We start from the raw sequence: 6000 nt of genomic DNA, 5'->3' as shown, positions 1-6000 counted from the left end.
CTATTTTAGTCATTACCAGGGAATGGTGGGAGAATGGCAATTGGTCCCTTAAGTAATATAAGGGGCTGTGAATCTTTTGTTTTGAGGGAGGGGATATCATTTGCCCCACCCAACAGGCTTACCCCTGTTTTCTTTATTCTACTCTTGGTTATAAAAGACTTAAGAAGCTAATCCAAGGACTTTCTGCACAGAGGTACTGGATTCCAAGGTACTGACCCTTGTAATTGCCTCCCACTTTATTTTAAGCCCAAGCACTTTACTATTTGGAGAGTTTAAAATTTTCCAAGTTTTGGGGAATACATCCGAGGCACAAATCCTGTGGTATGGAGACACAATTTCCCATCTGCCATTTGTGAAGAGAGAACAGAGGAGATAAAAGAGGAAAATGGAAAAAAGATGTCCCCACTTTCTTCCTATTATCCCATATGGGGCATTCCCCCATCATCCTGGGTTCTGGACTTAACAAGTCTTTACCATGTACCCATGGTCCCATCTCATCACAATTACCCATTTGAGAACAGAGAACAGAAGAGATACTGGAGTGAAAATGAGCCCCTGTCCATCCCTGGGGTTCGAGAATTAACTGATCCTTACTGTTACCTGCCTAGCCTTTCATCTTTGTTCCAGTGGTAATCTGTTAGGCTGGGATCCCCCTTCTTGGGTTCCAGACTTAACTAGTCTTTACTTTATATCCATGGTCCCATCTCATCACAGTTACCCACTTGAGAACAGAGGAGATACCGGAGTGAACAGTGGGCCCCTGCCCATTCCTGGGGTTCTGAAATTAACTGGTTATTACTGTGTAATCCCCTAGTCTTTCATTTCTTTTCCAGTGGTAATTTGTCAGCTGAGGCCACCCTTCATCTCTGTCCTATGGGTTTCTTGTATGAACCCTGAAAATTTGAGACAGGTGTCAGTTGATTTAGAATGTTTATTTTGCCAAGGTTGAGGACACACACCAGTGACACAGCCTCAGGAAGTCCTGAGGACATTTCCGCAAGGTGGTTGGGCCACAGCTTGGTTTTAGACATTTTATGGGAGATGAGATATCAATCAATATATGTAAGAAGTACATTGGTTCTGTCCAGAATGGTGGGGACAACTCAAAGCAGGGAGGGAGTTTCCAGGTCACAGGTAGGTGAGAGACAAATGGTTGCATTCTTTTGAGTTTCTGATAAGCTTTTCCAAAGGAGGCAATCAGAATATGCCTCTATCAGAGTTAGCAGAGGGGTGACTTTGAATAGAATGAGAGGCAGATTTGCCCTGAGCAGTTCCCCAGCCTGAATTTTCTTTTTAGCTTAATGATTTTGGGGGTACAGGATATTTTCCTTTCACACTTGCATTTGTGGCTTTTGGCCAGACTATATCCTTGTCTCCATGACCTTATAGTGACTCTCACTCAGAATATTTTACTAATAAAATAATTGTCTTTTTTCTTAGAAGCCTGTTTCTCTGTGAACTGCCGCAGCAGCTGGACTTCTCTCCTCCCTCCCTTAGAATATGACCTTGAAGGTCTTGGTGCACATTGAGAAGGGCATGGAAGTAATTCGAGAAATGGAGGCTATAGGAGGATGTGGAAAGAAGCAAGAGGAACACTTATGGAAAGCCTTCATATGCTCACAAAACCAGGAGCCTTTGTATTCAACAGGGTAACATTTATTTTCCCTCTAGACATAAAGCAGTAACCTCTGAGGACTTGGGGCTTGGGGTAAGAATTTCTCCTCCTCCCAAAGTGGTGCTGGCTTAAAAAGCAAAAGGGTGGGATTCTTTTTTTTTTTTTTTTTTTTTTTTTTTTTTTTTTTTTTTGAGACGGAGTTTCGCTCTTGTTACCCAGGCTGGAGTGCAATGGCACGATCTCGGCTCACTGCAACCTCCGCCTCCTGGGTTCAGGCAATTCTCCTGTCTCAGCCTCCTGAGTAGCTGGGATTACAGGCACGCACCACCATGCCCAGCTAATTTTTTGTATTTTTAGTAGAGACGGGGTTTCACCATGTTGACCAGGATGGTCTCGATCTCTTGACCTTGTGATCCACCCGCCTCGGCCTCCCAAAGTGCTGGGATTACAAGCTTGAGCCACCGCGCCGGGCCAAGGGTGGGATTCTTAAAGTGCCAGAGTGAGGCCCTATGCAGGTGAACAAGCTGCTTTTAAAAGCCATCAGAAAAGTAGCCCTGGGATATAACAGGAACAAAATGCACATGATAAGTTATAAGAAGCTGGCAGCTCTGGAGTTCCAATTAGTGTCCTGGCCACATGTCAGCAGACAAGGGAAAGAATGAAGGTCACCAGAGACGGTAAAAACAAGTATAAACCTCAGGGGAGATCCACAAAGGAGCTTATGCCGTTGCTGCCGCACAAATGCAGAGAGCAGAGAGCCATGGGTGCAGGAATAACAGGGAGTGTGTGTTTTAGAAGTCATATGGCATGCAAAGTGAAAGCAAAGAGGCAGGCTTTCCCCCAAGGCAGAAGGTCTAATGGGCGTACAAAGCCATTTTAGAACACACACAGAGAAAACAGGAGAATGGGTGGTACAGGTTTTTGGAAAATAGCCAATTTTAGTTGGAAAGAAAAAGCAGAGGAAACCCCAGACACTGCATGGATTTTAGGCCTCAGCCTCACCACTCTCATGAGCCTCCTATCCAGGAGGGCCTTTTAACGCTTCTGGCCTACTTGATGTGGACCCTAAAGTCCTTCCCACCCCTGTGAGCCACCCATTAGGGTGAGCTGAGAAATCAGCCACAGAAAGCAGAGTCACTTATGGCCAAGAGGAATTGTTCTGAGTTATTTGTAAGCAGCAGCAGCAGCACAGAGGGGAGAGAGAGAGAGAGAGAGAGAGAGAGACGAGGAGGAAAAACTGCACATGGGGGTCGGATGCCTCCAGCCAAAGAAGGCAAGGCACAGATATCTCTTAACATCTGAGTCGCATGGCAAATATGTTATCGGTGGCAAATAATGGAGTCTCATGGTACCTAATATGTTAAGGGTAACAAACGTCCAAGTTACCAGTGGTGAATCTTTATGGGTCTGCAGCAACCTCAATTCTTGCCTCCTCAGAAGAAATTCAACTGAGTGTCATAAGGCAGAAAAAAAGACTGAGGGAAGTTTCAGGGCAAGACTGGAAGTTTATTTTTAAAGGCTTTAGAACAGAAAATAAAAGAAAGCATGCTTGAAAGAGACCCACGCAGGCGACTTGAAGGACAAGTGCAATGTTTTACCTTGATCCTAGGACTTTATAGGCTGGCCCCTTTCCCGTGATTCTCCTATTAGGTGAGCTACCCACATGCGAGGTGCCCTCCTTACCCTTAGAGGAAGTGAGCACTCACAGTGTGCTTAGAAAGTTGTATGCATGCCCATCTGAGACTTTCTTCTCTTTTCCAGTCGAGTGCCCCCAGAAGGTCATACTCTGCTATTTTGTCTCTTAATGCATATGCCTAGGAAGTTGCTTTTCCCTGGTGCCTGCATTCAATTAACACTTTAGTGCAATAGGTATGGGCCATTAGGAAATGGCCTCTCCCTGGCACCAACTGCCGATTTTTCACTTTTAGAGAAGCAATCCAATCATTGCTAAATAATCTTCTCACAGTACTAGTGGGTGGGGGGAGACCCTCCTTCTGCTCAACTCTTGCCTGGCCTGTCTAACTACCTGTAACATAGGCATATCATATCCAAACTGAAGAAAGACAAAGAGAAAATACTGAAAGAAATAAAAAACAAAACAAAACAAAACAAAACAAAACCCCTTACCTACAGAGGAACAAGGATAGGAATTACAGTGCAGAAACCATGCAAGTAAAGAAGGGGCTGTAATATTTAAAATAATGAAAGAAATAGTACCAAGCCAGACCTCTATGATCAGTGAAATTATCCTTTAAACATGAAAGAGAAATAATTTCTCAGACAAACAAGAACTGAGGATATTCATCACCAGCAGACCTGTCCTGCAAGAGATGTTAAAAAGGAAAAGATGCAATAATATAGGTCAAAAATCTATAGAAAGAAAGTGCATCAGAGAAGAAATAAATGAAGGCATGCTTCCTGTTGCCCTCATCATTTTTGTCCATCTTAGTGTGTTAATGAAACCATCTGTGCAAAAATTATAACTGATGATTTTATGACAGTGAAAGGGATCAGACCTAACCAACTCCATCTTGCTTCTAAACTTTAAGCTGCCCTTGTTCATTCCTGGGTGTAGGTCAAACTAACCTTGGAAATAAATTTAGTTTACAGTTTAACTCTGAAACAAAATTGATAATATCCCTTTCCCGGTAGTTGGGGGGACCTTCTTGCGTGGAGACCAGTCTGCCTTTGTAGACCCAATAAATTGGCTACAAGATTAGAAATTATGATTTAGGAAACATACAGCCTCCAGCTGCAAGAATCTGAACCTCCCTAAATTGCTCCTGGGAATAGCATCAGTGTTGTAAAACCTAAGATCTGTGCTTGCAGACCCTGCCTTCCTTATTGGAAGTAAGTAAAACTCCAGAAAAAGGAATTGTACAGCAAACTAAACTTCAGTTCTCGACCAAATTTTGGGACATCAGGGATTCTCTGGAGGCGGGCTTCCAGGTCTCTGCAAATTGTCCTATTGGTTTACACCATAAAGATAATTCAGGCTGGTACTAAGCATCAATAGAAGATTTGTCAAGCTCAGGGGCGCCTCCACTCAGAATCCCTTTATGGTTCCCAAAATATGAACCTGAAATATCTGAGACAGGTTTCAGTCAATTGAAGAAGTTTATTTTGTCAAAGTTAAGGATATGCCTGTGACACAGCCTCAGGAGGTCTTGACAACATGTGCCCATTGTGGTCAGGTCACCGCTTTGTTTTGTACATTTTAGGGAGAGATGAGATATCAATTAATACATGTAAGATGAACATTTGTTCTGTCCAGAAAGGTGGGACAACTCCAAGTGGAGAGGGGGATTCCAGGTCAAAGATAGATAAGAGGCAAATGGTTGCATTCTTTTGAGTTTCTGATTAGCCTTTCTAAAGGAAGCAATCAGAGATGCATTTATCTAAGTGAGCAAAGGGATGACTTTGAGCTCCGGTCTGTCCTTTGTCCACAAGGAATTTCCTTGCAGATAAATGGTGAGGGAGGTATGTAGCTTTTTTATCTTAATAACTATCTATTTTAGGAATAGAATGGGAGGCAGATTTGCCTTAAGCAGTTCCCAGCTTGACTTTTCCCTTTAGCTTAGCGATTTTTTTGGGATCCTGAGATTTATTTTCCTATTACAATAGATATATACTTATAATGCACACTTTCCACAAATCATACGTATTATTGTACAACTTGCATTTTCACTCTGTATTTTGAGTTATTTCCATTTTGGTATATAGAAAGCTACTTATTTTTGATATCATAGTAGGGTAGAATAGTACTTTATAAAATAAATTTATCATAGTTTAATACTTTCCCTATTGATGGTTATTCATGTAACCACCCTATGGGTTCTTCCTGGCAGCTACACAAACAAAATCAAAGAGACCATGGCATTGCAGTAAAGAAAGAGTTTAATTGATGCGGTGCTGGCCATGCCAACTAGGAGATCGAGTCCTGTCTTAACTTAATCTCCTGAAAAATTTGGGGGCTGGGGTTTTTCAAAGGTAGTTTGGGGAAAGGAATGGGAGCAGCTAGGCAATGGGTGCTTGGTGCTGATTCGTTGCGGGTCCAATCATAGGGGTGTGGAAAATGGTCCTTCTGTGTGCTGAATCACTTCTGGATGGGGCCTCTGGAGCAGTTGGTGGGTCAAGGTAGAGCCAGAGATGCAAGAAATATGAAAAGATACCTCAAAAGGCCAATCCTAGGTTCTACAATAGTGATGTTATCTGCAGGAGTAATTGGGGAAATTGTGTATCTTGTGACCTCCAGAATAATGGCTGTCAATCCTTCATGTCTACACCTTAACAGTACTCAGGCTGCTCCATCCTTCTAGCCTGGTGGTTTCTTGTTAGCTTTACTAAGGCAGTTGGTTAAGTTTTGGGGAATGGCTATTATCATT

The sequence above is a fragment of the Saimiri boliviensis genome, chromosome X (assembly GCF_048565385.1).
Source record: "Saimiri boliviensis isolate mSaiBol1 chromosome X, mSaiBol1.pri, whole genome shotgun sequence".
Classification (NCBI taxonomy): domain Eukaryota; kingdom Metazoa; phylum Chordata; class Mammalia; order Primates; family Cebidae; genus Saimiri; species Saimiri boliviensis.
Note: the sequence above shows the minus strand (reverse complement) of the source record.